The sequence below is a fragment of the Macaca fascicularis genome, chromosome 2 (genome assembly GCF_037993035.2).
Source record: "Macaca fascicularis isolate 582-1 chromosome 2, T2T-MFA8v1.1".
NCBI lineage: Eukaryota > Metazoa > Chordata > Mammalia > Primates > Cercopithecidae > Macaca > Macaca fascicularis.
In genome coordinates, this window is record NC_088376.1 from 8,038,165 (window position 1) to 8,065,997 (window position 27,833).

Here is a 27,833-nt window from a genome sequence, read left to right on the forward strand (position 1 = left end):
GAAAACTGGATTTTAAAGTGTGACAATGTTATATTATTTGATGTGCTGTCAGGTATAATTTCTTGTAATTACTTTCCACTCTCTGCCTTGTTCTAAATGACAAACTAAGGCAGTGTTGTGTTTTTATTATTTCTAATTATATTAAATAAACATTTTGTTGAGGTGTAACACGAATACATAAAGCTGCACTAATCATATGTGTAGAGCTTGACGCATTTTAACAAAGGAAGCACAACCATGTAACTAGCATTCAGTTCAAGAAAATCATACTGCTATAGGCTGCATATTTTTGACTTAATGTAATAGTCAATATCTTTATTCCTGTTGGCATTAAATACTTCCTCTTGTAGCTTTTATTCATGCACACACTATTCCTGGAAACTCATGAGCTATTGAGTCATAACTTGCCTAGAAAATGAGCTTGTTGGTGAATGATACGTTCTCTTTGGGGAACATGTGTGCTCCCTCAACTGAGAGGTTGTCTGTATTAAGTAAAAGCACCAGAGGTAAACCTTGAGATTATTGGGCCTGAGGCAAATTTTGCTGACTGAATTCCAAGCAGCAAAAGAAAAGCAGCAGTGAGACTTCTGCATTGAATTTTTAAAATGATCTATAATTAACATACTGGTTTGTAATATATTTAAAATTTTAACCTGTAAAAGTTAAAATAGCCAGTCAGATTGTGTCCAGAATTGGTGGGTTCTTGGTCTCACTGACGTCAAGAATGAAGCCGTGGGACACTTGCGGTGAATGTTACAGTTCTTAAAGATGGTGTGTCTGGAGTTTGTTCCTTCTGATGTTTGGACGTGTTCGGAGTTTCTTCCTTCTGGTGGGTTCGTGGTCTCGCTGGCCTCAGGAGTGAAGCTGCAGACCTTTGCGGTGAGTGTTACAGCTCTTAAGGTGGCGTGTCCGGAGTTGTTCGTTCCTCCCATCCGGAGTTGTTCATTCCTCCCAGTGGGTTCATGCTCTTGCTGGCCTCAGGAGTGAAGGTGTAGACTTTCACAGTGAGTGTTACAGCTCCTAAAGACAGTGCAGAGCCAAAGAGTGAGCAGGAGCAAGATTTATTGCAAAGACCAAAAGAACAAAGCTTCCACAGTGTGGAAAGGGACCCAAGCAGGTTGCCACCACGGGGTGGGGAAGCCTGCTTTTATTCCTTTATCTGACCCCACCCACATCCTGCTGATTGGTCCATTTTACAGAGAGCTGATTGGTCCATTTTACAGAGAGCTGATTGGTCCGTTTTGACAGAGTGCTGATTGGTGCATTTACAATCCCTGAGCTAGACACAGAGCACTGATTGGTGTGTTTACAAACCTTGAGCTAGACACAGGGTGCTGATTGGTGCATTTACAAACCTTGAGCTAGACACAGAGTGCTGACTGGTCCATCTACAATCCTTTAGCTAGACATAAAAGTTCTCCAAGTCCCCACCAAATTAGCTAGATACAGAGTGCTGATTGGTGCATATACAATCCTCCAGCTAGATATAAAAGTTCTCCAAGTCCCCATCCAACTCAGGATCCCAGAAGGCTTCACCTACTAGATCCCACACCAGGGCCACAGGCAGAACTGCCCACCAGTCCCGAGCTGCACACCCGCACTCCTCAGCCCTTGGGCAGTCAGTGGGACTGGGCGCCAGCAGGGGGCAGGGCACGTTGGGGAGGCTTGGGCCGCACAGGAGCCCACCACAGCGGGGCTAGGGCATGATGGGCTGCAGGTCCCGAGCCCTGCCCCGCAGGGAGGTGGCTGAGGCCAGGGGAGAATTCAAGTGTGGTGCAGGTGGCCTGGCAGTGCTGGGGGACCTGGTGCCTCCTCCTCAGCTGTTGGCTCGGGTGCTAAGCCCCTCACTGCCTGGGGCCTGCAGTGCCAGCCGGCTGCTCTGAGTGCAGGGCCTATCGAGCCTGCACCCACCTGGAACTCACACTGGCTTACAAGCACCTTGCACAGCCCTGGTTCCCACCCACGCCTCCCCCTCCACACCTCCCTACAAGCAGAGGGAGCCGGCTCTGGGTTTGACCAGCCCAGAGAGGGGCTCCCACAGTGCAGCGGCAGACTGAAGGGCTCCTCAAGCGTGGCCAGAGTGGACACCAAGGCTGAGGAAGTGCCGAGAGTGAGTGAGGGCTGCCAGCATGTTGTCACCTCTCAATCTCACCTCTAAACAGGACACTCCAACTGCTGTGGGGAATTTGGCCAATGACCACTCTAGCTACCTCCTGCTGGATAGGGGCAATGAAGGGGCCCTGCAGTTGTAGTGTTATCCAGAGGGGAGCTCTCTAGGCCAGTGAAAGTGCCAGTGGGTTGGTCCAGGGGTCCTCAATAGAAGTTGTTAGTTGAGCTCATTTGGGGTTCCATTTGTAAGACCATCTGTAGCTTGATGACCTCAATTCTAGAGGAAACAAATTTAACAAGGAGGTTAAAAATACAGGGTCCAAAGGTGAGTAACAGCAAGATGGCTGCCATGGAACATAGAAAGGGGAGAAGCCATGTTGCCCAGCTTCAGAGGTTGGTATAAGAATTTGAAAGGCATTGCCTGATTTCAGAAGCCTTTTCCTGTAAATGCTGAGTGGCATCTCGTACTATCCCTGACTGGTTAGTGTAAAAACAACACTCTTCCCCTAAGAAGGTACAGAGTCCTCCTTTCTCAGCAGTGAGGAGGTCTAGGCCTTGGTGGTTTTGGAGAGTCACTGCTGCTAAAGAGTCTATTTTGGATTGTACAGTAAGGACAGATTTCGTTATTTCTTGCAAACTGTCTGAGAAATTCTTAGAGAGTATGTGGTAGTAGGATAATGAAGTGGATAAACCGGCTATTCTGGTTCCTGTAGCAGTAGCTATTCCTAACCCTATTAAATAGGGGTATTAGTTGTATGGCTCTGCGCTGATGGACTTGAGCTTTGAGGGGTACTGATAAGATCTGATTTCCTGGGGCAATATTAATGTTGGGACTTAGATATGAAAAGTTTGGTGGAGGGTTTTAAGTATTTTCCACTGGCTGGCTTCAGGTATAAGTATCTTTCCTTCTTCTGTCACCAACCACCCCGAGGGGAGAGAAATATGCCCCTGTGAAAGTCCCCACTCTGCCTCAGTTGGGGAATACTGGGGCTTAATCTCTTGGATGGAGTTGTTCCATACCAAGGGTCCTTCCATAGGTATTTCTAATGGGGGGTTCCTCCTGGCAGTAATTTTGGCCTCAGCATCTGCCCAACAGTTTCCTTCTGCCTTTTCTGCTTCACCTTTCTGATGGCTTTGGCAGTGTAAGACTGCCACCTCCTTGGGTTTTTGCACTGCATGTAATAACTCTATAATTTCCTTGTGGTATTTAATACGGGTTCCCCCAGAGGTTAGGAACTCCCTTTCTTTCCATATTGCAGTAAGGGCATGTAGGATTAGATAAGCATACTTGCTATCTGTATACACATTTATTCTTTTTCCCTTTCCCAGTTCTAAGGCTCGGATAAGTGCCACTAGTTCTGCTAACTGGGCTCTGGTCCCTGGTGGAAAAGGCTTACTTTCAAGCATGGTGACATCATAAACTATGGCACAACCTGCCCTTCGTATCCCATTCTCCACAAATGAACTTCCATCGATATATAGGTTAAGGTCAGGATTAGCTAAGGGGACTTCTAAGAGATCATCTCGGGCAGCATAAGTCTGGATTATAATTTGTTGGCAGTCATGCTCGATTGGTTCCCCATCCTCTGGGAGAAAAGTGGCAGGGTTGAGGGCCACACACATACGTATTTGAAGCATCTCAAGGAGTAGCGCCTGGTATCTAAGAAGGCAGTTGTCTGATAGCCATAAACTTCCTTTGGCACCTAGTATGCCATTTACATCATGAGTAGTCCAGACAGTGAGATCCTTTCCTTGTATTATCTTGATAGCCTCTGACACTAAGACGGCCACCGCTGCAACTACCCTTAAACAGTGAGGCCAGCCTTTTGCTACTACATCAATTTCCTTACTTAGGTATGCCACTGGTTGTGGGGTTCTCCCACGAGTCTGAGTAAGGACTCCAAGAGCTACCACTGCTCTCTCTGTGACTATAAAGAGAAGTTTTGTCCTGTCGGAAGGCTTAAAGCTGGAGCTTGTACTAGGGCCCGTGTTAAGGTTTTGAAGGCTCTTTCTGCCTCTGGTTCCCATTCTACTAGATGAGTATTTGCTCTCTGGGTCTCCTTGATTAGAGTATAGAGGGGCCTTGCTATCTCGCTGTATCCAGGGATCCATAGTCAGCAAAAGCCAGTGATTCCAAGGAACCCTCACGACTGTTTTAATGTCTTAGGGTGAGGATAAGCCAGTATAGGCTGTATTCATTCCTTGCTGAGGGTCCTGGTCCCACTGGCTAAGATTAGGCCTAGATATTTGACCTGCTGTAGGCGAAGCTGGACCTTCGACCCAGACACCTTGTACCCTTAATTAGCTAGAAAGTTCAAGAGATCTAGAGTAGCTTGCTGGCACAAGGCTTCTGAACTGGTAGTCAAAAGCAAATCATCCACATACTGAAGGACCAGAGTGCCTGGACTTGAGAAGTGGCCTAGATCTTGGGCCAGTGCCTGACCAAACAGGTGAGGGCTATCCCTAAACTCTTGGGGCAAGACCGTACACGTTAAGTTGGGATGTGTGGTCTGTGGGATCCTCAAAGGCAAAGAGAAACTGGGAGTCAGAGTGCAGGGGAATACAGAAAAAGGCATCCTTGAAGTCCAGAACAGTGAGCCATTCTGCTTCCTCTGGTATCTGAGAGAGCAAGGTATATGTGTTGGGTACAACTGGTTATAGAGGAATTACTGCCTCATTGATGAGTCTAAGATTTTGCACTAGTCTCCACCGACCATTTGGTTTTTGTACTCCTAGAATTGGGGTGTTGCAGGGACTGCTGCATTTCCTTACCAAGACTTGAGCTTTTAAATGTTTGACAATATCCTGTAATCCTTTGTGAGTTTCAGGCCTTAAGGGATATTGCCTTTGATAAGGAAAAGTGGTGGGATCTTTTAGTCTCATTTGGACTGGGCGGGCATTTTTTTCCCTTCCAAATTGCCCTTCAAATGCCCAGACTTCAGGGTTGATTCCTTCCTCAAGTAGCAGACAACAAATGGGTAACTTGTTCCCCATATTCATGTAGATAATAGCTCCAGCCTTGGCTAATATATCCCTCCCTAATAAGGGTGTGAGACTTTCAGGCATAACAAGAAAGGCATGTGAAAAGAGCAAAGTCTCCCAATTACAACTGAGGAGGTGGGAGAAATACGTGGTTACGGGCTGTACCAGGATTCCTTGGATGGTAACGAACCTTGAGGACTGTTGTCCAGGACAGGAGATTAACAGTGAGAAGGCCGTGCCAGTGTCCAAGAGGAACTTGGACAATTTCCTGGCCTCGATGGTTAAATGTACCCGGGGCTCAGTGAGGGTGATGACATGGGCTGGCGCTTGCCCCGGGCACCTTCAGTTCTGTTGTTGGATCATCTGGTTGGGGGCTTCTGACCCAGAGAACCTTCATCCTCTGAGGCAGTGCACCTTCCAGTGATTGCCTCAGCATACTAGACATGGACGAGGGGGCAGCTTGTTTCTCAATGGACGATCTTTTTTAAAGTGTTCTAATAAACCATCCTGATAACAAGCCCTATTGGGTGATTGGCCTGCTCCATTTTCTGTCCTCTCTGAACCATCAAGCTTTGTTTGTCTGAGGGACATGACTAAGGCTGCGGCCTTTCTCTGATCTCGCTTTTCCTTTTGGGCCTGTTCCTCTTGGTCCCTATTATAGAACACCGAGGTTGCCAGGTTTAATAATGCCTTGAAATTTTGTTCAGGGCTCATGGCTTGCTTTTGGAGCTTTCTCCTGATATCTGCGGCTGATTGGGTTCTAACTTATCTGTTAGAATCAATTGGCCCTTGAGTGATTCAGGTGATAAGGGAGTGTTTTTTTAAGGCCTCCCATAGCCGCTCAAGGAAGGCAGAAGGATTTTCTTCCTTTCCCTGAGTTATGATGGACATCATTGAATAATTCATCAGCTTTTTTCTAATTCTCCTTAGTCCTTCTAGAATACAGGTCAACAGATGTTTATGACTTCAGTCCCCATGATCTAAGTCAAAGTCCCAGTGGGGATCCATACTGGGGATGGCTTGCTGACTGGTAGGGAATTTGTCCCTTTCTTCGATTGTCATTCTATCATTTACTTGACTTAGATACCAAGTATCTCCAAACTCTCAGGCTGCAGCTAAAGATGCATTCTTTTCATTAAAGGCCAGGGTTTGATCTAACAGTAGCATGACATCTCTCCAAGAGAGATTGAAGGTTTGCCCTAGACCCTGTAGGACATCTATGTACCTATCAGGATCATCTGAAAACTTCCCAAGGTCTGCCTTGATCTGTTTTAAATCAGAGAGGGAGAAGGGGACATGTATCTGGGTTGGACAAAATTCCCCTCATCCTACAGCTTGAAGGGGACATAACTGATAGTCTGGGGGGTTTTGTGGTCCTTTGGAGATTTCTTTGCTTATTTCCTTCTGGCAGGGGAGATTAGAGGAGGATTGTCATTAATAGGAAGGGGAGCTATAGGGAGGCTAGGATATGGGGGTAAACTGAGAGGTCCTCCTGTGGTAAGCTTGGCATAGGTGTGTATTCTCCCTCAATGAAAAGAAAGCTTGGACATAAGGTATGTCACTCAATTTGCCTTCCCTCTTACAGAAAAGGTCAAGCTGCAGAATAGTATTGCAATTTGTACTTCCCTCAGGTGGCCATTTTTCTGCATCAGAATGAGAATATTGGTGCCAAGCCGTAGTGCAGAAAAAAATGAGCCGCCTCTTTTTCAGGATTTGTGGGTCAAATTGGTCCCAATGGTTTAGGTTGCATTTCAAGGGTGAGCCTGTTGATGCTGAGTGTTTCTCATCTGAAGGACAAAATCGCCTGCAGTTTTGTTTTGTTTTGTTTCTCTCCCTGCCCAAGAACCCACAACGGTCCCTGGACCCTGCTGATCGGAATAGTTGCACTCACCAATGCAGCCCCAGAAACAACCCCTGCCCAAGAACCCACAACGGTCCCTGGACCCTGCTGAGGGGAATAGTTGCGCTCACCGATGCAGCAGCAAAACACTAGTTTTCCTCCCAGACCACAAAGAGGACCAAGGAAGGTCGGATTTAGTGGTCCCTACCAATGCAGTCTCAAAAACCCGCACCCTTACCTGTCCTCCTAGACCACAAGGAGAACCGAGAAAAATCGGATTTAGTGACCTTTACTGATGCATTCTCGAAAACCTGTTAGAGTCCTAAGCATTCTGTTAGTATTGGGACCTTACCCATGTCCTATAAAGATGGTATGCCCCAAAATGAAGTGGAGGGCCCTACCCTGAGGGAGGGAAGGGATCTCCAGGGATGGAAGAGTGTGATACCTTTTGTCCTCACTTACATGAATAGGAAGGATACAATTTCTGAGGCTCCCCATATCCTAGCTTCAGCAATAGCTTTTTTTAAAGCCTGCTTGTCTGAGGAGGGATCCTAAAATTCCAGGTAGTCCTCCCTACGATGGGGCTTTGGGCAAAAATTATGTCTTTGTGATTGGTGAGCCCGGGTGCCTAAAGAAGGTAACAGAGTCCTAGAGTTTATACTAGAAGTCATTCTTACAGGAGAAACTAGAAAAGCACCAGAGACAGGGAGTGATTTTTAGAAGCAGGACTAGTCTCGGAGAAGAGAGGTGAGAGGAAGTTTGTCTGGCAGGCACTAGGACCCAGGGGGCAAGGGTCAGGATAGATAGGATAGATGGTTGAGTCTCGCTTGGGCAACATGACTTTGAGAGTTCCACTCATGGCCGCAGGGTCAACCAACTTATTGTCAGGACCCCAGAGTTGAATGACTTTCCTCTCTGTCGACCCTCGGCTCAGCCCAGAAGTACAGGAAAAGTGGAGCTGGTTCCAGGCAAACCAATGCGCCCAACTCTGAAGAGTCGGGGGTTGTTAGAGAGCCCTTTCTCAGAAAGCCTGACATTGTGTCTTTAGTCAGGTGGCCCCACTAGTTGCTTTTTTTTTTTTTTTTTTAATTTTGAGACGGAGTCTCGCTCTGTCGCCCAGGCTGGAGTGCAGTGGCCGGATCTCAGCTCACTGCAAGCTCCGCCTCCCGGCCTCAGCCTCCCGAGTAGCTGGGACTACAGGCGCCCGCCACCTCGCCCGGCTAGTTTTTTGTATTTCTTAATAGAGACGGGGTTTCACCGTGTTAGCCAGGATGGTTTCGATCTCCTGACCTTGTGATCCGCCCGTCTCGGCCTCCCAAAGTGCTGGGATTACAGGCTTGAGCCACCGCGCCCGGCCCCCACTAGTTGCTTTTAACTGGCCAACAAGGGCCTGGTATTTAGCCCCCAAATTCTAAGGAAAAACAGGACAGAATAGCAAGCGAAAGGGGTCCGATGGTACTCACTGCTTGGCAATAGGCAATAGTCTAACCACTTGGTGATAATCTTACCGCTTGGCGATAGTCGGGCGATAGTCTCACCCCTTGGTGATAGGCAATAGTCCCTTCGTGGTCGCCAAAATGTTTCTGGAATTGGTGGGTTCTTGGTCTCACTGACTTCAAGAATGAAGCTGCGGACGCTCGCGGTGACTTTTACAGTTCTTAAAGATGGTGTGTCCGGAGTTTGTTCCTTCTGATGTTTGGACATGTTTGGAGTTTCTTCCTTCTGGTGGGTTCGTGGTCTTGCTGGCTTCAGGAGTGAAGCTGCAGACCTTGGTGGTGAGTGTTACAGCTCTTAAGGTGGTGTGTCTGGAGTTGTTTGTTCCTCCCAGTGGGTAAGTGGTCTTGCTGGCCTCAGGAGTGAAGGTGTAGACCTTCACAGTGAGTGTTACAGCTCATAAAGACAGTGCAGACCCAAAGAGTGAGCAGCAGCAAGATTTATTGCAAAGAGCAAAAGAACAAAGCTTCCACAGTGTAGAAGGGAACCTGAGCAGGTTGCCACCGCTGTCTCGGGAAGCCTGCTTTTATTCCCTTATCTGACCCCACCCACATCTTGCTGATTGGTCCATTGGTGCATTTACAATCCCTGAGCTTGACACAGAGCACTGATTGGTGTACTTACAATCCTTTAGCTAGACATAAAAGTTCTCCAAGTCCCCACTAGATTAGCTAGACACAGAGCACTGATTGGTGTGTTTACAAACCTTGAGCTAGACACAGGGTGCTGATTGGTGCATTTACAATCCTCTCGCTAGATGTAAAAGTTCTCCAAGTCCCCACTAGATTAGCTAGACACAGAGCACTGATTGGTGCATTTACAAACCTTGGGCTAGACACAGGGTGGCTGATTGGTGTGTTTACAAACCTTGAGCTAAAAACATAGTGCTGATTGGTGCATCTACAATCCTTTAGCTAGAGGTAAAAGTTCTCCAAGTCCCCACCAGATTAGCTAGATACAGAGTGCTGATTGGTGCATATACAATCCTCCAGCTGGATATAAAAGTTCTCCAAGCCCCCATCTGACTCAGGAGCCCAGCTGGCTTTGCCTAGTGGATCCTGTGCCAGGGCCACGGGCAGAGTTGCCGGCCAGTTCCAAGCCAGCGTCTGCACTCCTCAGCCCTTGGGCGGTGGATGGCACCAGAGCCTCAGATCAGGGGGTCACTGTGGGAGCCCACTGTGGTGAGCTCGGGCATGGCGGGCTGCAGGTCCTGAGCCCTGCCCTATGGGGAGGTAGCTGAGGCCCAGCGAGAATTTGAGTGCCACGGGTGGGCCAGCAGTGCTGAGGGATCCAGAGCCACCTCGCAGCTGCTGGCCTGGGTGCTAAACCGCTCACTGCCCACGGCCAGAGGGGCCAGCTGGCTGCTCTGAGTGCGGGCGGTGGAGCCCCTGAGAGACCCTGTGCTCCCTCCATAGCTGCTGGCTCGGGCGCTAAGCCCCTCACTGCCCAGGGCTGGTAGTGCCACCCCACCACTCTGAGTGCGAGCCACGGAGCCCGCGAGCACCGTGCACAGCCCCAGTTCCCGCCCACGCCTCTCCCTCCACACCTCCCCACAAGCAGAGGGAGCCAGCTCCAGCCTCGGCCAGCCCAGAGAGCGGCTCCCACAGTGCAGTGGGGGGCTGAAGGGCTCCTCAAGCATGGCCAGAGCGGACGCTGAGACCAAGGAGGTGCTGAGAGCGAGCGAGGGCCGCCAGCACATTGTCGCCTCTCAGATAGTCCAGATATAGAACCCTGGAGATGGTAAATAGGGGTGGAGACCTAGAGAACAAAGGGGTCTAACTGCTAATTCACCTAACTGCTGCTAGATGGCCACAGTTCCTGTCTAGGTTTGGCTGCACAATCCCTGCCTGTTCTTGACACAATCATTTCTGCTTTCTGAGCTTTTGCTTCCTAACTTTTAAAATGGTCTGAACTTGAAATATTGTCCTAGAACAGTAGTCATCAGCCCTTGCTAAACATCCAAATCACCTCTGGTTTTCAAATTTCCTTTTATAGGTTTTTGTATGGTTTGTTTTGTATTTGATAATAGAGGTGCCCAATCCCTATCATGACTCTTAAAACTGAAATTTGATAGAGCGAATGACTAGACTTGCTGATTCCTTAGTTGTCTTCCAGGATGATATACTTTGAATATTTTCCCCCACCCAAATTTCATGTTGAATTTGTATTCCTCAATGCTGGAGGTCGGGTCTGATGGGAGATGTTTGAATCATGGAGTCAGATCCCTCATGGCTTGGTGCTGTCTTTGTGATAGTGAGTTCTAGTGAGATCTGGTTATTCAAGAGTGTGTGGCACCTCTGTCCCCACTACCCCCTCCCCACGCTCTCCCTCTTGCTTGCTCCTACTTTCACCCTGTGGAGTACCTGTTCCCCATTCACTTTCCTCCATGACTGTAAACTTCCGGAGATCCTCACCAGGAGCCAACCAGGTGCTGATGCCATGCTCATACAGCTTGCAGAACCATGATCCAATTAAACCTCTTTTCTTATAAATTACCCAGCCTCAGGTATTGCTTTACAACAATTCAAGAACGGACTAATACACAGGACAATCTTTCTAAGATCAGCTGGGCAGAGTGGCTTGTGCCTGTAGTCCCAGCTACTTGGGTGTCTAGGCACAAGAATCGCTTGAACCTGGGAGGCAGAGGTTGGAGTAAGACAAGATCATGCCGCTGCTCTGCAGCCTGGGTAACAGGGTAAGACCTTGTCTCAAATAAATAAAGAAAGAAAATTTTAAAAATTTATTTATCAGAGAGAATAATGCCACAATTTTTATCACAAGAGATGATGAAATTTAAAGTACTTTTGATAAAACTTGCACATATGTAGTTATTGAATATAACCAAAATCCCACAGGAAAGAACAATCGAGAGATGACTGTGTTTGTGTATACTTCTTAACCTCAAGCAAACTATACATTCTTTCCTTTTTCAGACCTGCTTTTACATTCAGATAGGCTACCACATGAAAATAAATATTAAAACAATTCAAAATTTAAAACAGTAAATGCAAAATCCTGTATTGTGTTCCATAAGAAATGCAAAGTAAACTTAAAAAGATAAATTTTTAAAATGAAAGCTAGAACAACTATAGACATTCATATTTATACTGTGGAATACAACATGATTTCCAGCTGTGAAATCAAGGAAAGTTTTCATCGAGTTGATATTTAGGATCAGTTATTGAGAGACAGATAGGATTTTTCTGGAAGAGAGGAAGGTAGGAGTCACTTAGACAGTAGAAACAACAGGGATGTAGGCAAAGTGCATGAATTTGCACAGAAAGGGAACAGAAAATGGTCTAGTTTTTTTGACTGAATCTCAATTCCTGGGAGTAGGTACAGGTAAGGTAGGAAAGACTGATTGCGGGCTAGTTATGAGAGACCTGGCTATGTTAAAGAATTGCTTTGTTTTCTGAAACCATGAGAGGTTCTTGAAAGTTGATAAGGGAGAGTTGCTTAAGGTAACACAGGTAATAAGAACTAGAAGAGTTGAGCTGGAAATCAGATTGTATAAAGTATAAAGTTCTTTGTATCTCCCTCAACAACCCAAACGTGGGCAGTAGGGTCATGGAAGAATACCCAGGCCAAATACACCACACTTAAAGATCCTTAGACTTTTCTATAACAGCCTATATGTTTGGAAGTGAGATTCTTTAGAAGTGAAAGACAGAAATGACATTTATAATAAAGTTTTCCCTGGTGACTTCAAGGCCTCCTCCAGGCTAGAGGTCAACAGTTACTTATAAATGCAGAGAAGCAGCATGCAGTAGGTTGGCATCGGGAAGCACAGAAGGGGATTGCATTAGAAACTGCGCAGGGAATTTTAAATTGGCCGAATGTAATTACCCATGTTGGAATTTGGCCAAGGTCTCAAGATTTAATATCACCACTCATTCTAGTCCCTGTAAAGACCCTTCGTGGTCACAGACCTTAATTTTATTCTTCCTTTAAAATTCATGGGATGGCATTTCTCAGCCTTCCCTCCTCCCCGCCAACCCGAAGCCAGGACCCTTTACTTTCTTTACTTGGCCATGTTGCTTCCAATATGGCTTTGATTGCTGCTGCAGACACCAAGACACTTTCATTGCCCCTGAAGGCCATTTTATTTATTGGTGTTATGTTTCCAAAAGATGCATTTTCCTTCGCCAATATGTTCAGCTGGCCACATAATAGCATAGACTGACATTTTGGTGACCATTCAGGAGAGCGGCAGATTGTGTAAATTTCACAGTTCCCATATGTCAATTCTGAGGTTCCTTGAAAAAACTGTACAGGTTGACCTTGCTTAAAAAAAAATGAGTCATAGAAAATATAGCAGGAGGAACAATCTAGTACCACACTTCAAAAGTTAGAAATATGTAATTAATGATTATGCACATGCACATATAGCTTTATATGATAAAAACTAATATAAAACTAAAATTAAAAATATGCATAGAGACAATATTGCAGTATATTTGTTATGTAATGAGACAAATATCCAAATTCTAATAATTAAATATGCAAGTATGTGATCAAACCATGAATAAATAAGGGAAGGTCGTTACACCAAAAACATATGGAACAGTATTCAACTTTAAAATTGTGCCAGTAATCAAAGACATGCAAATGTAGACAAGGGAGAACATTTTCACATGTGTCATTGAAAAAAATTAAAATTAATTTCACTAATACAATTCTGGGATTACAGGTACACTGTTACATTTCCATAATGCTAAAGTTATTAGACACAATTATTTGAAGAAGCAATTTGGCAAATCAGTCAAGATCTTCAAAACCTTATATTTTTCAAACCAGAAATTACAATCTTGGTAATGTACTTAAAATAATAATTCAAACCAAGAGGAAAATGTATTCACATAGATATTCACTGCCAAAAACAATGTTGACCAGGTGCCAATAACCAGATATATAAAGAACTCCCATTACTCAACAGCACAAATACAAATAACTTGATTAAACAATGGGTGAAGGACTTGAATAGACTGTGTTTTCAAAAAAACAATCAACCAAAAACAAAAACAAAAACAAAACATGGCAATAGTCAATAAGCACGTGAAAAGAAGCTCAGTATCATGAATCACTAGGGAAATGCAAATTAAAAACATAATGAGACACTACTTCATACTCAATACAATGGTTAATATTTGAAAAATAAAGAAAAGAAAAAGAAATAAAATAACGAGTATCTTTGACCATGTGAAGAAATTGGAATTCTTGTGCACTGTTGGTGGTATGTAAAATGGTGCAGCCTCTAAGGAAAAGGATATGGTAATTCCTCTAAAAATTGAAAACAGAATTACTATATGGTTCATGAATTTTGGTTCTAAGAAAATACCCCAAAAATTGAAAGCAAGTTCTCAAAGAGGTATCAGTACACCCATGTTCATAGCAGGACTATTTCCAATAGCCGAAAGTAGAGACAACCCCAGTGTTCATCAGCAGAAGAATGGATAAACAAATTGTGGTATATACATACAATGGAATATTATTCAACCTTTACAAGGGAGGAAATTCTGACACATGTTACAACATGGATGAACTTTGAAAACATCATACTAAATGAATTATGCCACTCACAAAGAGACAAATATTGTTTGGTTCCAATTATATGAGGTACCTAGAGTAGTGAAATTCATACAGACAGAAAATGGAATGGTGATTGCCAAGGGCTTGGGGAAGGGAGAAATGAGAAGCTATTGTTCAGTGGATATAGAATTTCAGGATTGCAAGATGAAAAGAGTTCTAAAGATTGATTGCACAACAATGTGAATGTAGACAAGAAAGGGTATTTTTACATGTATTATCGAAAAAAACTTAAAATTAATTTAACTTAAACTTACTAAACAGTATACTTCAAAATGGTTAAGATAGCAAATTTTATTCTATGTGTATTTTACCACAATTTTAAAAAATAATAATCTGATTTTGTTAGAAAGTGGAAAAATCATGTGATAGAGTATTATACAACCATTAGAAATTACAATTATGCATATAAAAATTCCTATATTTAAATTTTAAAATAAAATTCAAGACCCTTATATTTATAGCCATGCAGCTAAATATAAAAATGATAAGGAGTAAAGTGTTAAGATGGTAGGACTGTATGTAAATTCTTGATGTTTTATTTGTATATTATTCTACAATAATATTATTTATAAAAGAAAGAAAATTGGCAGTACACCTCCATAAAGAGAGTTTGAATATCTTTTCTTTTATGGAAAAGCATTAAGTATAAATATTCTTTTTTCCATAGAAAAGTGAAACAATAAGTAATTTGTTACATATTTGAAAAGAAAAATCAAAACAGTATTTAGCTCAGATAAAAACAAAGCAATAAACTAAAGCTAAACCATGAGCTATCATTGTAGAAAATCACAAAGATAGAAAATGAAAGGTATTATTTATGATTTTCTGTTTTAGCATTTCTAATTTGTGATTTGTTTTTAATATCATTATTAATGCTTTACTGATGAGTTTTTTCTTCTAGATGTAAGATTTTATGAGGTTAGTAATTTTCTTTTGTATGTGTTCATATCTAATGCTGCAAAAAGTATTTTCTGTTGGAATGTAGTTCCAATTTTGTAATGGACATCAACAGAAAAATATGATTTGATATATATAGTCTTTGAAATAAGTAATTTTTAGAGAATATTAATACGTGCTTTGAGTATTTATCCATTCACTAAATGCTCATTTATTTTTTTCACTAAGAAATCTGTGATAACTGATACTTAAATCAGATCTTAACAAAATGTGTTATATGTTTCTGATATGTTATTTAATATGTCTCAATTTGTCAAACTGTAAAAATTATGAAAGAGCTCTCATTCCCTTTGTGATATCAACTATTCTATGAGGATAAATGAGATCCTATGAAACCAGCATATACAAAGCAACTTTTAAATGAAGAATTTATTGTGAAGCAAACTGCTGGATGAAAAGATAGAGGAAAGGAGAGGAGAAAACGGTGGGGAGGGTGTGCTGGGGGGAGAGAGAGAAAGAGAGAGAGAGACAGAGAGAGAAAGAGCAGAGTTGTGGAACACGTGGAAGTGAAGCCACAGGAAACAGAAGAGGAAGGGATTGCTCCCATCAGGCCCTGCTATACTTAGACAGCCTTTCCCATCATTTGCTCATGCTCTGGCTTGGGTTGAATTTCCGACTTTCTGATTGATTAGCTGTGGGTTCTGGAACACGTTATTTCACTTCTCTCTATGGCTCAGTGTCTATACATGAAAAATGGAGATTTAAAAACCTCTATCTCAAAAGGTAAATGATTATAAATGGAATAATACATTTAAAGCACATACATAGTGTCCAGTGCATTATATGGAAACAAAATGAAAGTTCCTGCCCCACCTCCTCAAATCAACATGAATTTCTTTCTAACTTGTTTCCTGTACTTGAAAAACCATAGGCACTTTAAGGGAATGGTAGAAAATACTAATTCTTATTCTCTACAAAATCAAACACAATTTTTAACATGTGATAGGTATTTGATATGTATTACTGATTAACACAGGCACTCAATAAACACTTTCTGATCGATCAACATTTCAGCAGAGAATATATGGTTTTAAAATGCTTTCCTGATTTATTGAGAGAAGTCTGAGGAACCAGGTGCAGAGAAGCTATGGAGTCAGCTTCTACATTAATATTTAAGAATAGGGAAAGGTTTTTTCATGAAGTTGTTGTAATAATTACAATTCTTTATGCTGATGCACGTCAATATGCCTTACAAAGCATTATCACCTGTAATATGACCCTCAAAACTATTATGTAAGAAAGGTAAAAAGGCAGAAATTATTATTTTCATTTTAAGATGAAGCTCAGATTGAGTGATATGACTTTCCCAGAGGGCAAATACATATAGCAATTGTCAGCAACGGAAGCTGAATCCAGGAGTGCCACACTAGGTTCTCTTCACAACGTTGCTTCAGTGTAGTCCTGTTCGGTCACAAGCCTGCACGTAGCCTTGCAGTTTTGACTTTATTTGCTTATGTCCATGTAATACAGAGATAGTCAGTATCTTTATTACTAGACTTCAAAATGTTAACTCTGAGCCTCTACCTAATATTGCGTTAAGGTTTAATTAGACAAGTTGACTTCCCCTCGAGAAAGACACAAAAAGACAATTTTATTTAAATTACCGTAATCATTTTTTCAAGTAGGTTATGCCACTAATGCTTTTCATACTCCATTTATATTAAATAATCAACACTTTTTAAAGCTAGTTACCTTTGAAGACCCTCAACTCAGAGCTGAGGCTTTGAAAAAGAGCCTCGGTGTATAAAACGATTGGGTGAAATTGCCTTGTCTGAAAGCTAATTAAATGAAGTTGGCATCTCAAGAGGGAGGAGACTGCCAGCATCTTTCACAGGAATGTTGATAGCAGCTGCCTGACATGAGCATAAACACCATATGATTTGGTTCCATCAAGCCAGCCCTGCTAATACAATGGGCCAATATCTTGTCACCTAAGAAGTCCCTATGCATTTGGCAACATTAAATCATGTGACTGTCTTTCTCAACCCATTGGCATGTCTTTAAGAACAAGGGACAAAACGGATTCTCTGAAACTGACTTGACCACACTATGCAGGGATACAGAAGCCACACACTATAAATCTATATACCCTTAAAAACATGTGTATACATAATTAATATATAAAACATAATATGTCTTGCATCTTTTGCCATACCTGCAGTCAATCAATCCTCACTTACCGGGCACCTACTATGTATAAGGTGCTGTGGAAAGCATTATGAAGAACGTTCTGAATCAGACCCACTCTCTACCTGCGATCAATTTTTGAAATCTCACAGGAGGTAGGAGCTCACAAATAGATATCACAGAAGGAAGATGGGATGAGAGCTATTGACAGAGTGCAAAGAAGTTTAGAGAAGTTTTTTTAAAAAATCACTCTATTGGTTCAATCTGGCAAATTGTCTTCTCCATCTCTACTCCTTGGTTCTAAACAATTCTGTTAAAACCTAACATACCACACTGCTCTTTTGTATCCTATGTTGGTTCTTTATAAAAAATAAAGGTCTCTTTTTGACTCCTCCATCCATCTTCTTTGCTTTAGGGAGAAGGAGCCTAGTTCTGCTTATTAAGTTACTTTAAGTAATGTTGTTTTAAGTTATGTTTTATTTTTTCCTTATGGAAGTCTTGCATGCGTATGGCTAAATTTGCAAAGAGGATTTTAAAAAGAAGTAATTGTCCAATTGTCTGGATATAAGCTCATGACTTCTGACTTGGGACCATTTCTTACGAAGGACATTGGAGGAGAGACAACATCTGACAGAAAAACGTGCAGTCCATTACTGATACTTTTAAAGGTCAGACTGCAAGTGACCTGCTTTTATATGTGAATTTCACAATGACTAAAGAACCAATGTTCTGAAGAGATTAGCTGGATAAATTGACTATTATAAACTCACCGTTTATGTATGTCAGGACAAATGGAGCACTGTAATAGCATTTTTTTCTGAATTTCTTTGAGGTATGACAGAGAAAATTAATCTGAGACTAGAGAATAGGAAGGGAGAGTTATAAATTTGGAATTTGACAAATAAGGCATGCTTATACAATGTGCCAAGTCTGAAATAAAAAATGAACGTGTTAGAAAATCTCAAGTCTTTGTGAGAAAGTCTCTTCTTTTAAAAATTTTGCCAGTAAAGCCTTTATTTATTTTTTGTTGTTGTTGTTCCTTCTGTTTTTATTGTTTCCAAAATCTTGAGCCATGTTTAGATTATTGCCACTATCATCATCATAAGAAATATATATATATATAAAGCATGTATAATTATTTTGAGTTATGAGTTATGTACAAGCAGACTATAAACACTTTAAGCTTCACAGTCACAGGGGATAAAATTTAAGGAAACTACTAAAATTACACAATAGCATTTATATGCATGTATTTACATATACATGATATGCATATAGGACAACTATAAATTTATGGTGCTGATTTTTCATATGCATACACACACACCAGTCAGTACTCTTACTATATACAAACACACATGTACAACACTTTATAAAGCACTTTGTCCATCTGTTTAAGAAGTTGTCATTATATTCCCTTCAATTAGAGTTAAATCTGAGTGTGTGTTTCCCATTTAGGATACAAATGAATCTATCTTTTTACTTCTGCCCAGCACATAGGATATAGTGCCCAAAACACACTAGGAAGTTAATCAATATTGTTTGAATTAAATTGGATTGAATGAAGAACACGACGAATAATTAATTAAATCAACACAACGTTGATAGGATGTGTAACAAACACAAAATGAAACTTGATTTAAAATCTACAAGCAGAATTGTTCAAGCCTGGGAGTTTTCAAATACTGTAGGGTAGTAAAGACAACCTATCCAGGCATAGGAGTCACAGACCCTACGAGAAAACTTCTGGTCTGTCACTAAACAGCTGTGTGACAGGGGCCAGGGTGGGGGATGGCAGGGGGATGGCAGGGGGATGGGGATTTGTTTCACATCTCAAAACTCATCTAGTTTTAAAACCTTAAGCTAATAACATGTAAGTGCAGCTTGTACATTGCAAGTACTTGATATATGTTGTTTTTTTCCCCTGTTCTGATTAAATGTTAGCTGTTTATTATTTTGAAATAATAGCTTTGTCTTTTATAGATTTTAAATATACAGTTCCTCTTCCACTTAAAAGAATATTAAATGCTTTAAAATTATTCAACCTTTGAATTAGTTATGTTACAGTATCCATTCTTTTATTCAACAAATGTATTTTTCCACATAAAAGTTAACTGTGAAGTGTCCATTTGTATGCAAATGTGTTAACATTAATGGAGCCTAGTTGGTGGACAGCAGTGAGGCTGACATCTAAAGTTAGTCCTGTGTGAACATGAACAGATTATGTGTCTACTCCTTGGGCCACAATCTCTCCATCTTTAAAATGAAGGAATTAAACCATACTTTAGGAATATTTTAAAAGTTTTGTCATTCTGCATTCAGAAGGAGATTACTGTTTACTAGAATTTATGGAAAACAACAGAAATAAGTGGGGGAGAAAAGGTAGTTATTTAGCATTAGTTGAAGAGTGAATTCATTTTTGAGAAATTTTTCTGTCTCTTAAGTGTTCAAAATTGAAGCACACTCTTTTTCAGGCAATTGTTTAGTTAAAAAGCTTAAATCTATCCCAGCACATTGGGAGGCCGAGGCGGGCAGATCACGAGGTCAGGAGACTGAGACCATCCTGGCTAACATGGTGAAACCCCGTCTCTAGTAAAAATACAAAAAATCAGCCGGGCGTGGTGGCGGACACCTGTAGTCCCAGCTACTCGGGAGGCTGAGGCAGGAGAATGGCGTGAACCCGGGAGGTGGAGCTTGCAGTGAGCCCAGATAGCACCACTGCACTCCAGCCTGGGCGACAGAGCGAGACTCTGTCTCAAAAAAAAAAAAAAAAAAAAAAAAAGCTTAGATCTTTGAGTATGCTTGCAGTGGAATTTGAATTAGTATTGCCTCAATGATAGTTAATATTATTCTCATATTTGTTCTTTGTGCACCTTGTCATTTTAGCCACTTGCCGAGAGCTTCCTGTGTATCAGCTCCCTTGGTGCTTTGGGCACTAAACAAAATAAGACATTATTCTTTTCAAGCCATTCAAAGCCTAATGGGAGACAGTAAGAGGCAGAAAACTAAGGATTAAAAGAAAAAATGCATATTTAATTAGGGAATGAGAAAGTGGGAAGTATTGATTGATTCTGACTAAACAGGCAAAGCTTATAATTTTAAAATAAACAAATCATGAGTTTTCTTACACTTTTCTCAGGATGATTGCTTCCCAAATAGTAACATTTGAGAAGGAAGCAAATTCAGGTCCTGCCATAGTGCCCATGAAAGGTTTTATCCTAAAGTACTGGATCCCACTTGCCGTGATGAGAGGAAAGTCAGATATGGAGAGGGACTTTTGACACTAACTGCCCTATCTATTACCCTTGCTTCCAATTTATTAATTTATCCATTCAACAAATATTTATGGAATAACCCTGTTATGCCAGGTAATGTTCTAGGTGCTGGAGAGATAGAAATAATTTCATTGACAAAGATTCACTGCTACCTTAGAAAAATGGCTGATTTTAGGACTGGGGCCGGCAATACAATGAACCTGGAACATTTTGCAACACCAGAAAGTTAGAAAACACTAAAAAAAAAGAAAGAAAGAAAGAAAAGAAAAATTATTGGAGATATATTAAATGGGTATAAGGGCAACTGAAAAGGCTCCTAATGGTCACAGTTGGAACAATTGGAGCCACAAAATATACTAGTATTGGATTATTACCAAAATAAATATCCATGAGTTTTACTGATAAAAAAATTGAATAAATTGACAACTAGGTGAGAAGAGACAAATCTCCATGGAGGAGAATTTCAAATAATTTACATAGATACTGTTCCTTCAAGGAATTAGAGCTTCTTAAGTGGGAGCTGTGCATAGTGACTTCCTCTTCCTAAGAACACAGTAAGAAAAAGAGGGGGGAAGGAACATTGCAGTGGAGAAATCTGACAAACACTCTCTCAGCCAGGTGATTATAGTCAGCATCATCAGTCACAATTTATCCTGATAGTAAGACTCTAGATGTAACAAAAATGGCACTTTCCCCCTGTGAACGTCCTCTCCCAAACCTATAACCTCAGTCTAACCGCGAGAAAACCATCAGAAAATGTCCAATAGAGCAGCATCCTACAATACCTCTGACAAGTGCTCCTCCAGGTTGTCAAGGTCATTAAAAACAGAAAAAGTCAGAGAAATTGTCACAGCCAAGAGGAGCCTAAAGGAGACATGACAACTTAATTGAATGAATATTCTGGATGGAATCTGGAATAGAAAAGGGACATTAGACAAAAACTAAATAAATCTGAATAAACAATGGATTTTGGCTTGTAATAATGTATCAATATGGGTTCCTTAATTATGACAAATGTATCATACTAAAGTAAAACATTAATAATAAGAGAAACTGGGTGTCAGGTATGGAGGAATGCTCTGTGCTATCTCCTCAATATTTCTGAAAATATCAAGCTGTTCTAAAAATTAAAATGCATTTAAATAATTTCACCATTCAAAGGAGCTTACTAAACTCTGTTTTCCACATTCATGTAAAATAAATTATAGAATATTCAGTATGTCAGATGCAATAAGTTTTATTGAGAAGAATAAGGCAAAAAAAAAAAAAGAGAGTAGAGTGCTGGGGATAGTGCAATTTCATATATGTGATCAGAGAAGGACTACTTCAGAAGGTGACATTTGAACAAAGACTTAAATTAGGCAAGACAGTAAATCATGCAGTTAACTGGAGAAAGATTCCAGAAAGATAAAACAGCAACTGCAAGTGTCCTGAGGTACGAGCAAACTCGTGTTTGAGGAACAGCAAAGACGCCAGTGTGGCTAAAACGGGGTGGACAAGGGGAGGAGGAGGAGTCGGTGAAGTGAGAGATACAGCGGTTGGCCAGAGATACAAAAGGTTGGCCTTTCAGTTATTGTAAGGTGTTTCTTCTCATGCCTAAAGTGGGATACAAAACTGCTGGAGGAATTTGGGCAGGGGATTACCGTGATCTGATCTATTTTTAATGGATCTCTTTGAGTGTTTGGGGAATCATTGACTGCAGGCGGAAAGGCAAAGCAGGGGACCAGTCACAAAGCCATTGCAACAATCTGGGTGAGAAATGATAGTGGCTTGGGCTAAGGATTTAGAGGTAAAGTTTGTGAGAAGCTGTTGGCACTGCATGTATTTTAATCGTAGAGGCAATGGACTGCCCACCTATTACTTCTCACAGCCCCTATACTCATCCCAGCCTCACCCAAACATTTTCAGGAACTTATGATTCTGCCTGACTCCTTCCAGGTCTTTGCATGTAGGTCTCAGAAAGTCTTTCTCTTTGTAACCTACTTAAAACAAACTCCCTTTCTCTTTGCTATTCTTTCTTAGCAACCTGTTTATTTTTTATCACTATTTGTCATTTTAGTGCTTCTGTTTTTTTGTCTGTCTTTTCATCTACTCTATAAGCACTGTGAAATCAGGGACCAAATCTGTTTAGTCCAATAATTTATTCCAATTGCCTAATGCAGTACCTTAAGCATAGTAGGTGCTCAACCAATACTTGATGTCTGTATTTTTGAGTTTTTCCAATCATTATATCAATATCTACCTTGGCCAGGTCCCTTGGTCATAAGTTTCACTCTTGCCCCAGATGCCTTGCTATGGATTCCATAGAAAAACACTGATAAATTTTTAACCTGCAGTAACTGTTTCATCACTAGTCTCAATGACAGAAGCTCATTGAGTGGGTCTCTATTCCGCTCAAGTGGAGTAAAAATAGGCACTGCTTAGCAACCAGCATTTTGTACTGAGCTTTCTCCTGTGAGAAAGGCAGAGCAATGCTAGGAAATTCAGAGCAATGCTAGGACTCAAACAGCGAGGGGATTTAGGAACTGGTAAGTATATTAAGCAACTGGATAAAAGTGCTTTTGAGAAAAAGTCTCCAAATGGTTGCTCTAGAAAGAGTAAGAACATAACATGCTAAGGATTCCCTCAGATCCCCTCGGACACAAAACCTTTGCATTTCCCAAATTAGATAGTGCACTCAGGTCATAGCACGGAAGGTTCTTAACATAAACCGAAATGGACTAATTGCACACAAATGATTGAGCTTGATTCATTGTTCTTATAACTATACTCACCAGTTGTAGAAATAAAGTTAAAACAAAACTAGAGAGTGGTTTTGTGTGTTAGTCTGTGGCTTTGGTTTTGATTTTTAATCTGAACCTGCCAGCCATTGTATCCAAACCTCAATTTTGTTTCTGCCACTACACCTTTGTACAAATGTGGGAAAATTCCTTTTGCTCAAGACTCACTTTTCTCAACTGTCAAGGAAGGTGATTCAGTGACCTCCAAAGCCACTTACAGATCTAAAAATAACTACCTGTCCAGACTGTCTGGATAAGCCCAAGTGGCCAGTAGCCTGGAGAGTCATGTACCCAGCATGGCTTCATCTGCAAGGTTGTTCCCATCCTCTGTTAGTACCAGGACTCTGAATACACGGTCTCAACACAGGCTGCCAATCACCTACAGCTCACCTGCTCCCTAGAAACTTGCCTATTGTTTTCCCTATAACTGCAGACCAGCTCTGGCCATCCCTGCTAACCTGTGGCAGAGGTCTGAATGCATTCCAATTTTATCCCTTCTTGGGTACTCCCTCCACTCTAGAGTACCATACTTTCCTTATATCTGATAGTTAGATAGTTACTCTTTTGTCATCATTAATAATTCTTTATATTCAGCTTCCTCTGTTTAACCAACTAAGTGTTTCCTATCTATCTTCTGATTAAACCTTGACTATTGGATCATTTGAATTAAGTTTGTAATACATTTCAGCGGAGTTATTTATTAGAGAAAGGGTGAATCTCTCAATCATGGGGAAAAAGTAACATCTTAGAGAATATGACACTTTGGAGAAGATAATTTTTAATAAACATTGATCTCAGACTCCTCCTAATTGACTTAAAAAAGCAAGAAAGGAAAACTGGCAAAGGCATAGCAACTACCTTTAAGGAGGAATTAAGGAGCAACTTGAGTCACTGAAAAGTGCGTATTCAATTTTGGTTTGAAATTCTGTCCCTTCTCCCCCTATTTTGAATATTATGAATCCACTTGGAATTAAAAGAGAAGAGTAGGAAATGTCAATACAATAGAGAGTAAAATTGTCCTCTTATGATCCTTAGGAAGTGATTGTCTGGATAGGTCTATCCCTTAGGAGCTTGCATATTATCCATCTCAACTTAGAGGGAGGTCTCTGATGGGTGAGACAGGAATTTGTTTTATGCATAATTTGATTCAATGTTTTTGCTACTGTGTAAAAACAAATGAGATGATTTATAGCTACATAGTAAAGAACCACAAGATATGTAGAGGGTTGAAGCTAAAGGTTGTAGTTTAACAGAACTAAATGAAAGTTGGATCTTCAGTAGATTTATATTTCAAGACAAGTTCCTAAAATTTTACAGCTCTCCCCAAAGGAGAGAAGGTTTACTATTTTCTCAACAAAAGTTATGTGTATTGCTTGTCTCTGCTGATTTCTCTTGGTGAAAGTAGAATCCTTAATGAATTTTCAGCAAGATTAATAAATACAGAGGATTTGTTTTCTTAATCTTGCTTTTTCCTAACAGTGCCTAAGGATCTGCCATGAGCTTTGCCTACAAAAAGCCATAAATCTGGTGAATTCATCTTGAAAAGAAAAGCAAGTCAAGTGAGTGAGAAATAAATTAAAAAGGATGTTAGCTGTAAAACGGCTCCTTGCATGATTCAATTTATCAGTTTGCAAATGTCAATAAGCGTCTTTTACAGTATTATAAATAACCAGACAATATGACTTGAGTTTACAAAAGCTATAAGCATATATTATTATCAACACATAATCAAAAATGAACTACCATGTTAATATATATATACATATAGACATAAGTGTCTTAAATTTACTTTAAAAGATTTATGATAAATAATTATAGTATAATAGTAAAAATATCTAATAATTACTGAGAGCATTCTACTTGCCATATACTGTTGTAAATATTTTACTTGTATTACAGATTAAGTAACTTGCTTCAAGTCATACAGCTAAGAAAATTGGAATTGTTATTTTTGAATCCTGCTGTGTCTGACTCCAGAACCATTTTTATGCACAACCAAGGCTGAAAGGAGACTGGAGATCATTTAGTGTACACCCTGTGTTGTTGGGTAAAAAGGACTGAGAACAGAAGTGACTTGTAAAAAATGGACTCACACAATCAAAACTCAAACCTATACTTCCTGGCTCCTTGTCAGTTGTTTTCCATTGCGTGAAGCTCATAGGAATATTAAATTCTACCTGGTGCTGTGAGTATGTTTCTGACTCTGACTGTGTGAAAGGAGGTGGAAGGGGCAGTAGTTTAATTAGTTTAAGGCTGAGGGTATGGGATTTGCAACATTCCAGTGTAGACAATCAATTCAATACACATTTATTGATGCTTGCTGTGTAAGAGTTACTATACCAGGTTACGGGAGAACAATAAATCAATCACATATAATTCTTTCCTTCAAAAACTTATAGTATAGTTGGGGAAATGTATAAGTTTGAAAAGTAGTTTAATACATAGCAGCCCTGTTTAGATCCACATAAGATTTTTTTTAAAGGCTTGGGTAATTACTGTATCTTCACCAGATTATAATTTCCAAGGTACATTGGTTAAGAGCTCAGTCTTTGAATTTACACTTCCTCTTGACTCTGAATCTGAGATACACTGTTAGTTAATTGGATGACATTAGGCAGGTTTCTAATTTGCCTGAGCTTCATTCAACCTGTATTTAAATGGGCATGGGACAATAAAAGTAGTCACCTGCTAGGATAAGATCAAATTAGATCAGAGGGAAGGAAGGAAGAAAAGAAGGAAAGAAGTAAGGGAGGAAGGAAGAGAGGAAGGAATGAAGGGAGGAAGGGAGGGAGGGGGGAAGGAAGGAAAGAAGGAAGGAAGGAAGGAAGAGAGGGAGGGAGGGAAGGGGAGGGAAGGAAAGAAGGAAGAGAGGAAGGAGGGAAGGAAGGGAGGAAGGGAGGGAGGGAGGGAAGGAAGGAAGGAAGGGAGGGAGGTGGGAGGTAAGGAAGGAAGGGAGGAAGGGAGGGAGGGAGGGAAGGAAGCAAGGAAGGGAGGAAGGTGGGAGGGAAGGAAGGAAGGAAGGAAGGAAGGGAGGAAGGGAGAGAGGGAATGCTGTCAGATATAGAGGAGATATCAATTAATTTCATTAAGTGAAGTAGTTTTTGGCTCCATGAAAGTCACAGAAGGTATCTGAGCTAAGCTTGAAGACTTTGTAGAGTTTCAGTATGGAATAGGATAATTTATCCAACTTTAAATTTTGTCTTATTTTCAGAGTTGTAAGAATTTATAAAAATGAAAACCTATTTTAAAACATTCCTCTTTACCTCCCTTTTCACCATTCTTGGTGGATAAGCAAGACTTTGTATCCTAAAGTCTAAGACAGAGGTAGTGAACTTGCAGATTGTGGGCCAAATTTAGCCATAGACATGTTTTGACTCATCCATGAATTTTTTTTAGACATTTAATATTGTTTACCAACCTTTAAGAAAATTGTATAAAAGTGGCATATCCTTTATATTTAGGACTGGTAGGAACAGCCATGAATAAGTAAGATTGAGAAACTATTTTCCAAGGTTTCTGGACTCTGCAAGCCCTCCAGTCTCCTGCAGGACTCAGAAGGAGTGGGGAGACCCCTTTTCCTCTTCATGATGACTGAGATCAGGCAAATCTACATATATTTGATTCAGGGTAACAACAAATGTGAGTTTTTTGCATATAAACAAGATGTGTCATTTTCACAAACATAGTTAAATGGGGGAAAAATGGCATTCTAGAATGAGAGAAAAAGCAAAAAACAAAGCGTGCTCAGGGAAGGTAAAATGTGAAGAAATAGTTGTGTGGGGTGGAGTGAGGTGGTAATGAAGAGAGGAATAAAGTAGGAAATGTGAAAAGATAGATGTAGTCAGATCATAGAAAGTCTTGAATGCCAAACTAGGGAGTACCTTGTAAGCTCTTTCCCCATTCCTATTCCCCTTTGAAAAAGTTTTAAAACTATTAAACACATATACCAACCTAAATAAAAATTAAAATGAAAGAAAAAATATTAAACCATAATCCCATTCAATTGCAATAGCTTTTTTCCCCGTATTCTTCTTGAGTTCTTGTTAATTATTTATTATATTCCTTAAATATTTTCTAAAACATATTTGTAAGAGGGATGCAATGTGAAAAAAATTATTTGGTCCCATACCACCTCTCAGTCCAATAGTGCTTTAACGCTTGGCTTTACCATGTGCTTCCATACATATTATTATGCAAATCCCACAACAACTCTAAAAGTGGCTGAAATGATATTGAATTATGTTGAACCACCCTAGATGTGGCCGCTTCAGTAGCAGATGGTCTGAATATCAAGTCACAACACCAACAGGTGAAGCTAAAACAGCAAGCTGGGGCATATTAGCTGCCAGGGCCCATAGAGTTGCCTTAGATGAGGATCCATTCTTAAAACACTAAGTTCCAGGTAGCAGATGGGGATCACCAACCTCTACCATTTAGAATAGGAGACTGAGAGAGCATAGCTTGACCTACCTCCCCAGGCACTGTTTGATGATGGTTCTGATGAAGAAGACTCCCAATTCAGCAAGCCAGAACTCCTCAGAGATCCACAAGCATGCAGAACCATTCTGAAGTAATAATTTCATAGACCTATACTTTCCAATCAGGCTCTCAAATCTTTGCAGAAAATTTGAAGTCCATCGTTTTAGACCCTGCCTGGGTCAGTGGGAAATAATAACTACT

General features: G+C 40.8%; 1 long non-coding RNA gene across 1 annotated transcript; it reads right to left on the bottom strand.

Moving 5' to 3' along the window:
• Positions 1-594: 594 nt before the first annotated feature.
• On the bottom strand, positions 595-27,833 carry LOC135969592 (uncharacterized). The gene is made up of 2 exons (XR_010584868.1): positions 27,624-27,833; positions 595-1,020 (listed from the first exon to the last, which is right to left on the bottom strand). It is a non-coding gene; the product is annotated as an uncharacterized lncRNA (long non-coding RNA).